The following is an 11,160-nucleotide window of genomic DNA, read 5'->3' as shown; positions in this document are numbered from 1 at the left end:
GGACCAAGGTATTTCCAGTTCTTTGTGACAATAGATGCCAGCCAGGAATAATTTACTCAGCAAAAATGTCTATTGTAGTTGAGGGGGAAAGAAAAATCTTCCATGACATGAATAGCCTGAAAGAATAAATGTCCACAAAACCAGCCCTTCAAAGAATACTTTAAGTGATACAGAGAGCAAAGACAGGAACAACTATACATTAAGGGCAATGAAAGAAAATGAACAAAGATGTAATCCAGGAACCACAAAATTACACAGAAAACACAAACAGCAATTAATACACACTTTTCAATAATACACACTTTTAACACTTTTCAATAATAACCTTAAATATCAATGGACTGAACTCCCCAGTCAAAAGACACAGGCTAAGCAAATGGATTAAGAAACAAAATTTATCTCTTTGCTGTCTTCAAGAAACCCATCTCAACTTCCAGCACAGGCACTACCTTAAGGTAAGAGGAGGGGAAAGAATATTCCAAGCAAATGGCACTAAGAAACAAGCAGGGGTTTCAATTTTAATATCTGACAAAATAGACTTCAAAGTAAAATTAATCAGAAGAGATAAGGAGGATCATTTCATTCTGATCAAAGGAGCAGTTAACCAAGAAGATATTACAATCCAGAACATATATGCACCAAATTCTGGTGCACCCGAATTCATAAAAATACACTACAGGACTTTAAGAGACAGATTAACCCCAGCTCAGTAATAGTAGCAGACTTCAATAACCCACTGTCTCTATTAGACAGGTCAACTGGACAAAGTATAAACAGAGAGATATCTGAATTAAATGATACCGTACATCAAATGGACCTAACAGACATCTTTTGATTATTCTACCCAAATGCCAAAGGATACACTTTCTACTCAGCACCTCATGGAACTTTTCAAAGATTGACCATATATTGGGCCAAAAGACAAACCTCAACAAATACAAAAATATTGAAATAATTCCATGCATTCTATTGGACCACAAAGCAATAAAGCTCAAAATCAACACTGGAAGAAGTCCTAGTCATTACGTGAACTCATGGCAATTGAACAACACACTCCTAAACAATGGGTGGGTCAAAGGAGGAATTAAGAAAGAAATAGAAATATTCCTGGAATTCAACAAAAAGGACAATACAACACAACACAACCTCTGGGATTCATTCAAAGCAGTTCTAAGAGGGAAGTTTATAGCTCTAAGTGCCTACACCAAAAAAATTGGAAAGAGTCCAAATAAATGACCTAACACTGCAACTCAAGTCACTGAAAAGGCAAGAACAAATGAAACTCAAACCCAGCAGAAGAGAAGAAATAACAAAAATCAGAATAGAAATTAATGAAATAGAAACAAAGAAAGCAATACAAAGAATCAATGAATCTAAGAACTGGTTCTTTGATAAGCTAAATAAGATAGACAGACCCTTAGCCCAGGTAACCAAAAGAAAGAAAGAGCAAATCCAAATCAACAAAATCAGAGATGAAAGGGGAAACATCACAACAGACACACAAAAGATCCAAACCATTATAAGGGAATATTTTAAACACTGATACACTACTAAATTTGAAAGTCTAAAAGAAGTGAATGGATAGCTGAGATCATGGGATCCTCCAAAGTTAAATCAGAAGAAATCAACAGTTTAAACAGACCTATTACATATAAGGAAATTGAAACAGTAATAAAAAGCCTCCCAACTAAAAAAAAGCCCAGGCCCAGATGGATTTAAAGCAGAATTCTACCAGACATTTAAAGAAGACCTCCAACCAATAATACTTAAATTATTCAAAATGATAGAAACAGAGGGAGAACTCTCAAATTCCTTCAATGAAGCCAGCATCACTCTAATACCCAAAACAGGTAAAAACACTACCAAAAAAGGTAACTATAGACCCGTATCCTTAATGAACAGAGATACAAAAATTCTCAAGAAAATACTTGCAAACTGTGTATAGACACACATCAAAAAGATCACTCAACCTGATCAAGTAGGCTTTATCCCAGAGATGCAGGGATGGTTCAGTATACAGAAGTCAATAAACATCATTAATCAAATAAATGGACTCAAAGACAAAAACTACACTGTCATTTCAATAGATGCAGAAAAGGCTTTTGACAAAATTCAGCATGCATTTATGTTCAAAGTCCTAGAAGGAATTGGGCTGGAGGGAATATACCTAAAGATAATCAGAGCAATATCCAACAAACCCACAGCCAATATCATTTGGAATGGAGAAAAATTGGAACCATTCCCATTAAAATCAGGAACCAGACAAGGATGCCCACTATCTCCACTACCTTTCAACACAGTGCTTGAAACTCTTACTAGAGCAATAAGACAGGAGAAGGAAATTAAAAGAATACTAATTGGAAAAAAAGGAGGTCAAACTATCACTTTTTGCAGATGATATGATACTATACCTAAGAGATTCCAAAAGTTCCACCAGAAAACTCCTAGAACTGATCAACAGTTTCAGTATAGTGGCAGGTTATAAAATCAATCTGCAAAAATCAGAATCTTTCTATATATCAATAACAAGCAATTGGAGAAAGAATACAGGGAAATGTTCCCATTCATGATAGCTGCAAAAAAATTAAAATATCTTGGAATAAATCTGATGAAAGACACCAAAGATCTCTACAATGAAAAATTTAAATTGTTAAAGAAAGTGGTTGAGGAAGACACCAGGACTTGGAAGGACCTCCCATGTTCATGGATTAGAAGAATTAATATTGCTAAAATGACCATCCTACCAAAAGCAATATATAGATTGAATGCAATCCTCATGACACACTTCACAGAATTAGAAAAATGCATCTTTAAATTCATATGGAGGCACAAAAGACCACAGATAGCTAAAGCAACCCTGAGCACAAAGAGCAACACTGAGGGGGTTATTATACCAGATCTCAAAGTATACTACAGAGCCATAGTCATAAAACAGCATTGTACCAGTGCAAAAAAAAAAGACACATAGATCAATAGAACATCTTTGAAGATCCAATCCCGAGTACACGCAATTTCAGCCACCTGATATTTGACAAAGGTGCCAAGAACACACAATGGAGGAAAGACAGCATCTTCAACAAATGGTAATGGCAAAAAATGGATCTTTCCCTGTAGAAGAATGAAACTAAACCCCTGTCTTTCACCTTGCACAAAAGTCAACTCCAAATGGATCAAAGATCTCAATGTGAAGCTTGAAACTCTGAAATTGTTAGAAGAAAACATTGACAATAACTTACAGGATATAGATGTAGAGAAGAATTTTCTAAATCAGACAGAAGTTGCTTAGAATTTAAGGTCAGCAATCAATAAGTGGGACCTCATTAAACTAAAAAGTTTCTGTACAGAAAAAGAAACAATCTAAAAAGTGAAGAGAAAAACCCACAGAATGGGAAAAAATCTTCAACAACTCAAAAAGTAAAGAATCAAGAAAGCAAGCAATCTAATTAAAAGATGGGCTTAAGAGCTGAATAGAGAGCTCTCAACAGAAGAAATAAAAGTGTTCAACATTGTTAGTAATTAGGGAAATGCAAATTAAAACCACCCTAAGGTATCACCATACCCCTAATCAGACTGGCTAGGATCAAGAGAACAAATGATACCAAATGCTGGTGATGATATAGAGAAAGGGGAATGCTCATTCACTGCTGGTGGGATTGCAAACTCGTGTAGCCTCTATGGAAAACAGTGTGGAAAACTCTTAGAAAACTAAAAGTGAATCTACCATATTACCCAGTTAAACCAGTCCTTGACATATACCCAAAGGACTCATCCTACTCTAGAGACACTTGTACAACCATGTTTGTTGCTGCTCTTTTCACATTAGCTAAGAGATGGAAGTGACCTAAGTGTCCCTCAACTGATGAGTGGTTAACAAAAATGTGGTATAGTTATACAATGGGGCTCTATTAAGCAGTAAAGAAAGATGAAATAATGAAATTTGCAGATAAATGGATGGATCTAGAAACTGTTATATTAAGTGAAGCAACACAGTCAGAAAAACAAATGATGTATATTCTCCCTCATATATGGCTCCTAGCACCAAACCCTTTCAAATTCCAGTTCCCTTTAATAAGATGAGGGTATACAGCAGTCCCAAATGCATGAAATAACTACCATCATCATGACTTCTGCTGAGCCTGATCTCTAAACAGAGTCACAATTGGGCTTGTTGATGGTTGTGCTCATTCATTAAAGAAGTGCCAAGCAGGGTCACTGGACCCTCACCTGAGTATCAGCCACTCTTTCTAGCCAACTAGTATAGCCTAGAAAGACAAAAGAAAAATGAGGAAGAACCCAATAGAAGGATGCTTTTGGAAGCCCTTGTCAAGAAACTCCAATGGACTCTCATATGAACAATTGAAAATTGCCCTGTTATGACTTTTTTCTAGTTCCCTGTCTAGAACTTGTAATGCTAATTACTCTTGCCTTTACTGCTTCACATTGCCTATTCATGACTCAAGGACTTTCTTTTCCCCTTAGAGACAAGAGTTATGCAATTTGGGAGTCTTTTAGATAAACCCACTGAAGGGGTACTCCAATTGCCTCACCCTGCATCCCTGTTCAGCATAGAAGAAGCCAGAGTGGACTGTGTTCCTATTCCTTCTTGGCAATTTGGGTAACCATTTCAGAGGATGGCGTGATAAGAATAAGAGGTAGGAATTGGCTAGGCAGTTAGGGCAAAAAGACCCCAAAGAAATGTAGCCAGTTTCTTGGCTAAAGTCAAAATGTCCTTGGGCCTGTTAGCAACATACTCTGTTCCAAAGGCCAAAAATGTCAAAAGTATTTGGGAGCTCTTATCTAATCCTTAAAAGATTTTAGGGTTACCTCCTCAGAGGGGGGCATGTTGGAGGGGAGAGAGTGGGCATGGATTTGTCAAAACACCTCATATGTGTGTATGAAATTCTCAATAAAGATTTTGTAAAGACTTATAAAATAAAATAAAATAAAATATACTCTACTGTTGCAGGTGTCCTGGGGCCCTGGGGGGAGTAGAGTAGGTGCGGAGTCATGACACAGACTCCAGGAGTCAGGTGAGAAGCAGGCAGTGAGAGCAGCTGCATACTCATTTATTGTGGATATGCGGCTCGCTTATAGCCCCCGCCCCCGAGTGTCCCATTGGCCCCAGCAGGCTTTCTCAGATAGTGTCTGATCCTCATTGGCCCTCTCCACAGAGCCATCTTGCATCAGCCATCTCCACGTCTTTTGGCAGAACACAAGTTTGCCTCAGCAGATGTTTTTGGCACATTTGCGGTGTGCATGCTCTGGTTGTTCAGGCCACACTTCCTCCCACACTCTACTAATATGTATAAAGTTATATATGCAAATATAAAAACAATTAAGGAGATAGGTAACAGTTACCATTAAACTACTGGAGCAAAAATTAACGTAACACATCAAATAACTGGAAGGGAAATGCTGTTTTATTGGAATGCCTCTAAATCCATGAGATTATTTAGGCAGTTCATTTATTTAAGTGTTCAGAGAAGGATGTACTGTGGATAGTCTAGGCAATGCCATTACAACTGTTTTTCTAATGCCACTTTTATTTTTAAATATATTAGATTCTTGGTAACAGATTGTGTTCAGAGACTTAAACCAATCTATTATGTCCTTTTAGCAGATAAGATTGAGGATTTTCCTTAAGATACAAAGAAGATTATTGAAAAATTTTGGAAAATATTTGAAAATGAAAGACATCTCTGTCAAAATTTCTGGATATCTTGGTATAGCACAATTTATTGTATAACATGATTGATTGTATGACATGATTTATTGCATAAATAAGATTTTAAAAGAAATGATCTTTAGTAAGGAAGAATAAGGAATTTCCTCCTATCAGTTTTGAAAATTAACAACCAGAAACCATATAGAAATCCAAAGTATTGATGACTAGCAGAAAAACAATACAGAATTGGGTGTAGGAGAATGGTTTTCTGTTATGGGAAGTCTCAAAATAGATGGACATGAGACTACTCAACAAGGGGACTTGCACTACCGCATTTTGTTCATTTCACCACACATGTTCTAATGTTGCATATAGGATCTGATTGTAGGCATGATTATGGTAAATATGATGAGAAAGGGAGGGAGTAATGAAGCCACATAACTTAAATTATTTAGAGTGAATTGTGCATTAAAAACTGAAGTTTGCTTGAGTTTGTAGTGCTCTTGTGCATGCTGACATCATTGCTGTAATTCATATGAGCAGGGTCCCAGAAGCTTTAGTACTCTATTTCCACATAGCAGAACTGGGAAAATGAACAGCAGACTTCAATCATAGCTGAAGAAATATTGGCAGCTGATTACTGCTGGGTGAGGAAGAGCTGATCTTAAAGCTGGGGACTCTAGATAGGCTGACTAGACATATGTAGGTGAGCTTGCACTAAAGAATGTCTGGGGATACTAACTTGACAGAAAAGGCCTTAACACAAATGACAGAGTGTATGAATTCCAGTGTGGGGGACAATGGGAGAGTACCAACTGGGCAGGGGGTATAAAGATGATTAAAATTGATTAAGAAAAATTCAATAAAATACACAAAAATTCAATTAAAAATTTACAAAAAAAAAAGAAGTATAAAAAAAAGAGACTCAGAATGGGCAGTGTGAGATGGAGGAAAACTAAGAAATGTGTCATCACCTTAGGGTCACAGTGCTTTCCAACTACACCAGAAAGCAAGACTCGCATGGTGCTACCTGGAATTCTAATAGTGACACACCAATCCAACTAAATGGGAACTTCTAAACATACCAATTAAAAGACACAATGTCTGATGGACCCACAAGAAAAATACAAGTTTTTACATTTATACACACACACACACACACACACACACACACACACACACACACAAGTCCAGCTTCTAAAAGAAGTTATCTATTTGTTCCTTCATGCAATAACATCAGGTCTAGGTCAAAATTTATGAACACATAAGGGTTAATGGCACCTTAACAGATGCCCCACACGAAAAAACTGAATGGATCTGAAAGGAATAAATCATTGACCAGTGAATTGAATTTGTTAAGGGTGGAAACTAAAATGTATTTGTGTTTTAGATACCTGCAAACACAAATAAGACAATGGGGTGATAATGGTGTTTCACAATAATACCGGGAATCTGAAAGACTTGGTGCCAATTGCTTCAGGCTTGAGTAGGAAACTGAATTAGACTCATTCAGAGTAAAGAACGCATCAGGATTTAAAGAGAAAGAAAGATCCAACTGATTCTCAGATTTTATCTCAGAGTCATTGCTAGAGTCAAAACCAGTGATACTTATTTTTGCAACACAGGGCAACTTTACCTTCAACATTTAAAATGCATGAAAATTAGACCTCAAAGGACAAACAGATATTACTGTTAAAATAATTAACAGAGTGATCAGAACAGGTCACTGAACAATGTTCTTCCTTCTCTTTAAGCTATGATGGAGGGAATAATGATTTTCATGAATTGGGTTGGACACTGTTGGCATGAGGACGTTGACCTCATTTATCTCCAATACTTTGGATACATGACCCTCAGTTCCCCACTTGTGTGGGCGAAATATGCTTTCTCTCTGCCAAACTGAAGTTTGCAGTCATAATCATACGGGCAGTCACAGCCAAGGTGTCCCCAGAGAATCTGGCTATGAGAGAAACAGCTGCCCTCCTGCCTAAATAAAGAAGTCAGGCAAAGCTTAAATAGTTCTGCTTGGATCATTTTACTTATTTATGTTGTTGTTAGTGCTCAGGTGCTTGATCAGCCAAAGGGTGTGCGGAAATCCCTAAGGACACGAGTGTTTGGGAGTTGTTCTTTCCACTAATGTAAAATGCTGACAGTGTCCCTTTATTGAAATTAAGGGAATTAGAGGGCAGCTGAATAAAAATAGGCTTCAGTGGTCACTGAGGCTTTTCAAGTCTACAAAGTGTTAAGGAGAGAGGCTGCTTTAACTAGATGAATACTGACTTTGGAGGCAATCTCTTTGAATGATAATCACGGATGCATCTCAGAAGTTAATATTGGATAAATTATTTAGGCTCCCTATGACTCAGTTTTTCCCTCTTAAAATTTGGAATTGATTATAACTGTTGCCTTAAAGAATTACGAGGCAAAGTAGGGAAATAATTCATAAGCATAGTTAGCCAGTGCCTCTTGAAGTATACATAAATAATGTTTTCCTTTGTAACTGTGACTCACTCGTATATAGTCAGTTCTTCCATGGATAATTAAGTTGATAATTTTATATAAGTGAATCCGTAAAGAAATTCTGCATCATTGTGGGACTATGCATATATATTTCATTTGCCTTGTTTCAGTGAAAATAGTTTCTTAGAAATCTATACCTTCCAAAGTTTAGAGTAACCTTGAAAAGCTAAAGACTCTTATCCACACATGAGCTAACATGGTAGGAAACTGATATACAGTTCTTATTCTTTGGAAATGCTGGGGATTGAATGCAGGCCCTCACTTATGCTCAGGATAAGCTGTAGCTCTGAGCTGCAGCCCCACCCTGAAACTAATTGTTGAATCAGAGATGTAAAGGGTGCTGTCAACTTGAAGTACTTTTCTATGTTACTGAGAGTGATCTTAGTGTATAATTAGAAGTAATTATTGTTAAATGATATAAATAATATCATTAAGTAAAAATATCACACTTGTGTATTCTAATAAACTTGAAGCAAAATATACCCACATGTGTTAAAAAATAGATTTTTCAGGAAGAATAGAGTCTTTAGTAAACCTAGTACAGTGATAGATAAAAGCTAGAAATAATCAGTTTACAAAAGACTGTTTTGAATAGTCTCTCATTCATCAATACACATCATTATGTATTATAAGTTAATGGTGATTTCATTAAACACTATGCTTCTCTGAAAATGACAAAATTACAAGGTTAAATTTTAAGTATGCAGTAGATCTGGCAATGTGTGCTAATTAACATTTTTTATGTCAGTGCACTATAAAAGATGGAAATGAAAAAATGTCCTGCCTGCTTTTCAATTAGTGTAGTTTGTTTCTTACTATTTACACCAAATTGTCTATTTTGACTAAATCTTATATTTTCCCTTCTTGGAAGTTTTCTTTTTCTTTAATTTTGTTTTAAATTAACCTTTTCTCTTTTGGTATTATAAATATAGAAAATAGCTTAACCTCATTTGTGAAGAACTGAAGCTGTTGATTGCTAATCCAAATAAACTCACAAATAACTATGTAATACAAATCAATTTTATTTGCTGCATTATTTTCATTAGTTTGAACACTGAATAATATTGAAAACCAAATAATAAATACTGCCTCGTGTGAGAAGAAAATACATTTTTCTTACAGCAAATACTACTCCTTGGACTGCCATCTTTACTGAGTAATGAAAAGTCATGTACCATTATACATAAATGAGTGTATGAAATTGCAAGGCTTGTTAACAGTAACTACTTTCTTAGTTTGAGATCAACTAACATTTATCTCTCTTTCCTTCCACATCCTTTTGACATATTCATGTCATTTGATAGGAGAACATTCAGATAGGAAATTCTCAGAAACTGGCATCATATTTTGTGTTTTACATTCTATTTGGTGTAATGAACATTTCTCTCTCTTTTGCTGAAATCAGCACTGAGAAAGATCAAATACAGCAAAGTCTTTTAACAGTTTAAAATTGCCCCCATCATTTTTTTGTCAGTTACATGAGACCTTGAGCATGCAGGGCTATGGAAATCTTTCAAGACAAATTTGCTAGAAGCACTGCTGGATAAGACTGTTTATAAAACCTCAAGAACTCTAATCCTTAGGAAAGATTTGGATAACAGAAGTGTTACCCAATGATAATCAGAAAACAGTGGGACATTGTTTTCCAAGCCTGGCTATTCAAGAATTGTTTTGATAGCTTGGTCATTTTATAACATTTTATTCTTATCATTCTACTTTTGTTTTACTTATTTCAACTTATACATAGATAATTTGTTCTTAACCAATTGTTTTTGTTAAAACATGGATCTACCTTCTTTCATATTATTCTGTCAATGTTACCTTTCATACGATTGTAAGGGAAAGGAAATTTTTGAGATAGAGTAAGGATTTGTATTTGATCTTTCACTTGAAAATATTTAATAGCTGTGTGATCTTACACAATATCAGCATTGTTTAAATTCTAGATCTTTTTATCAGACATACACTACAAGCTCATTAAATGGCAACATTTTCAATCTCTATGTCTCATCAAAATCCAGTGTCCCACATTGATTCTCTTGATTTTGAAACTATAAATCATTTCAAGTTTAACCTGGGTTCATATTATTGTCACTAAGATATTATTTCTTTTATGGTAATTCAACATGAGATCCTTCTTAAATTTTAATTGCTCATTGAATTAGTACATTTTTGTTGTGACCAAATACCTGACAAGAAGCAACTAAAGAAATGATGGACTACCCATCTCATGGCTTGAGGATATAGATATCATGGTGGTAGAAGCCATCATGATGATTGAAGCAGATGGTTGTTGTGGAGACAAGAGCATGAGGTTGCTGGATTATACCTAGGTATATAAGGAAGCAAAGAAAGGTGGTGCTGATACTCATCTAGCTTTCTCCTTTATCCCCTTGTGTGCAGGCTAGACCTCTAGTCCATGGTTAATGCTGCTCTTTTTTAAGGTGGGTCTTCCCTCCTCAGTTAAATCTCTCTGGAGAGGCACTTAAAGATACTGAGATGGTGCCTGCTAGGTGACTCTAAAGGCATTTTAACTGACAGCAAAGATCAGGTGTGACAATCCTTTACCTATGATTATAGTCAAGTTCAAGGATATTGTCTTAAAATTAAAACAGTACTTTTACCCCTATATTCATATGCTTCTCAATTCTCTGATCAGTGTTAATAGTACTATTGCCTATACTTTAAATAATTTGGGAACAAGTTTTATGTTTTATTTTCACTTTATCTTCTATGTTAACAAAATTTTTCTGTCAGTAATGACAGCCCTTTCCTCCTCCACTCTGCCTGTGAGTGACTACACTCAACTCTGCTTCCAATTCTACCACTTTGCCTGGGTGTGATCACTGTGGTTCAAACCTAGAGGAGTATTTTTGTAATTGCTTATCTTTATCTGAGAGAATTTGTACTCCCTTCAAATGTTGGGGATCTTTCCAGTTTGCCACTCTCAATATTAAGCTTTCTTATTTAACACA

At 35.8% G+C, this 11,160-nt stretch overlaps 1 pseudogene; it reads right to left on the bottom strand.

The window, feature by feature from the left end:
* The window catches only part of LOC103735112, a 96,393-nt pseudogene that overhangs the window by 14,063 nt on the left and 71,170 nt on the right, over positions 1-11,160 (bottom strand).

The sequence above is a fragment of the Nannospalax galili genome, unplaced genomic scaffold, assembly GCF_000622305.1.
Source record: "Nannospalax galili isolate Female #2095 unplaced genomic scaffold, S.galili_v1.0 scaffold937, whole genome shotgun sequence".
In the NCBI taxonomy this organism is placed as follows: domain Eukaryota; kingdom Metazoa; phylum Chordata; class Mammalia; order Rodentia; family Spalacidae; genus Nannospalax; species Nannospalax galili.
This window is presented reverse-complemented; position numbering and strand designations above follow the sequence as displayed.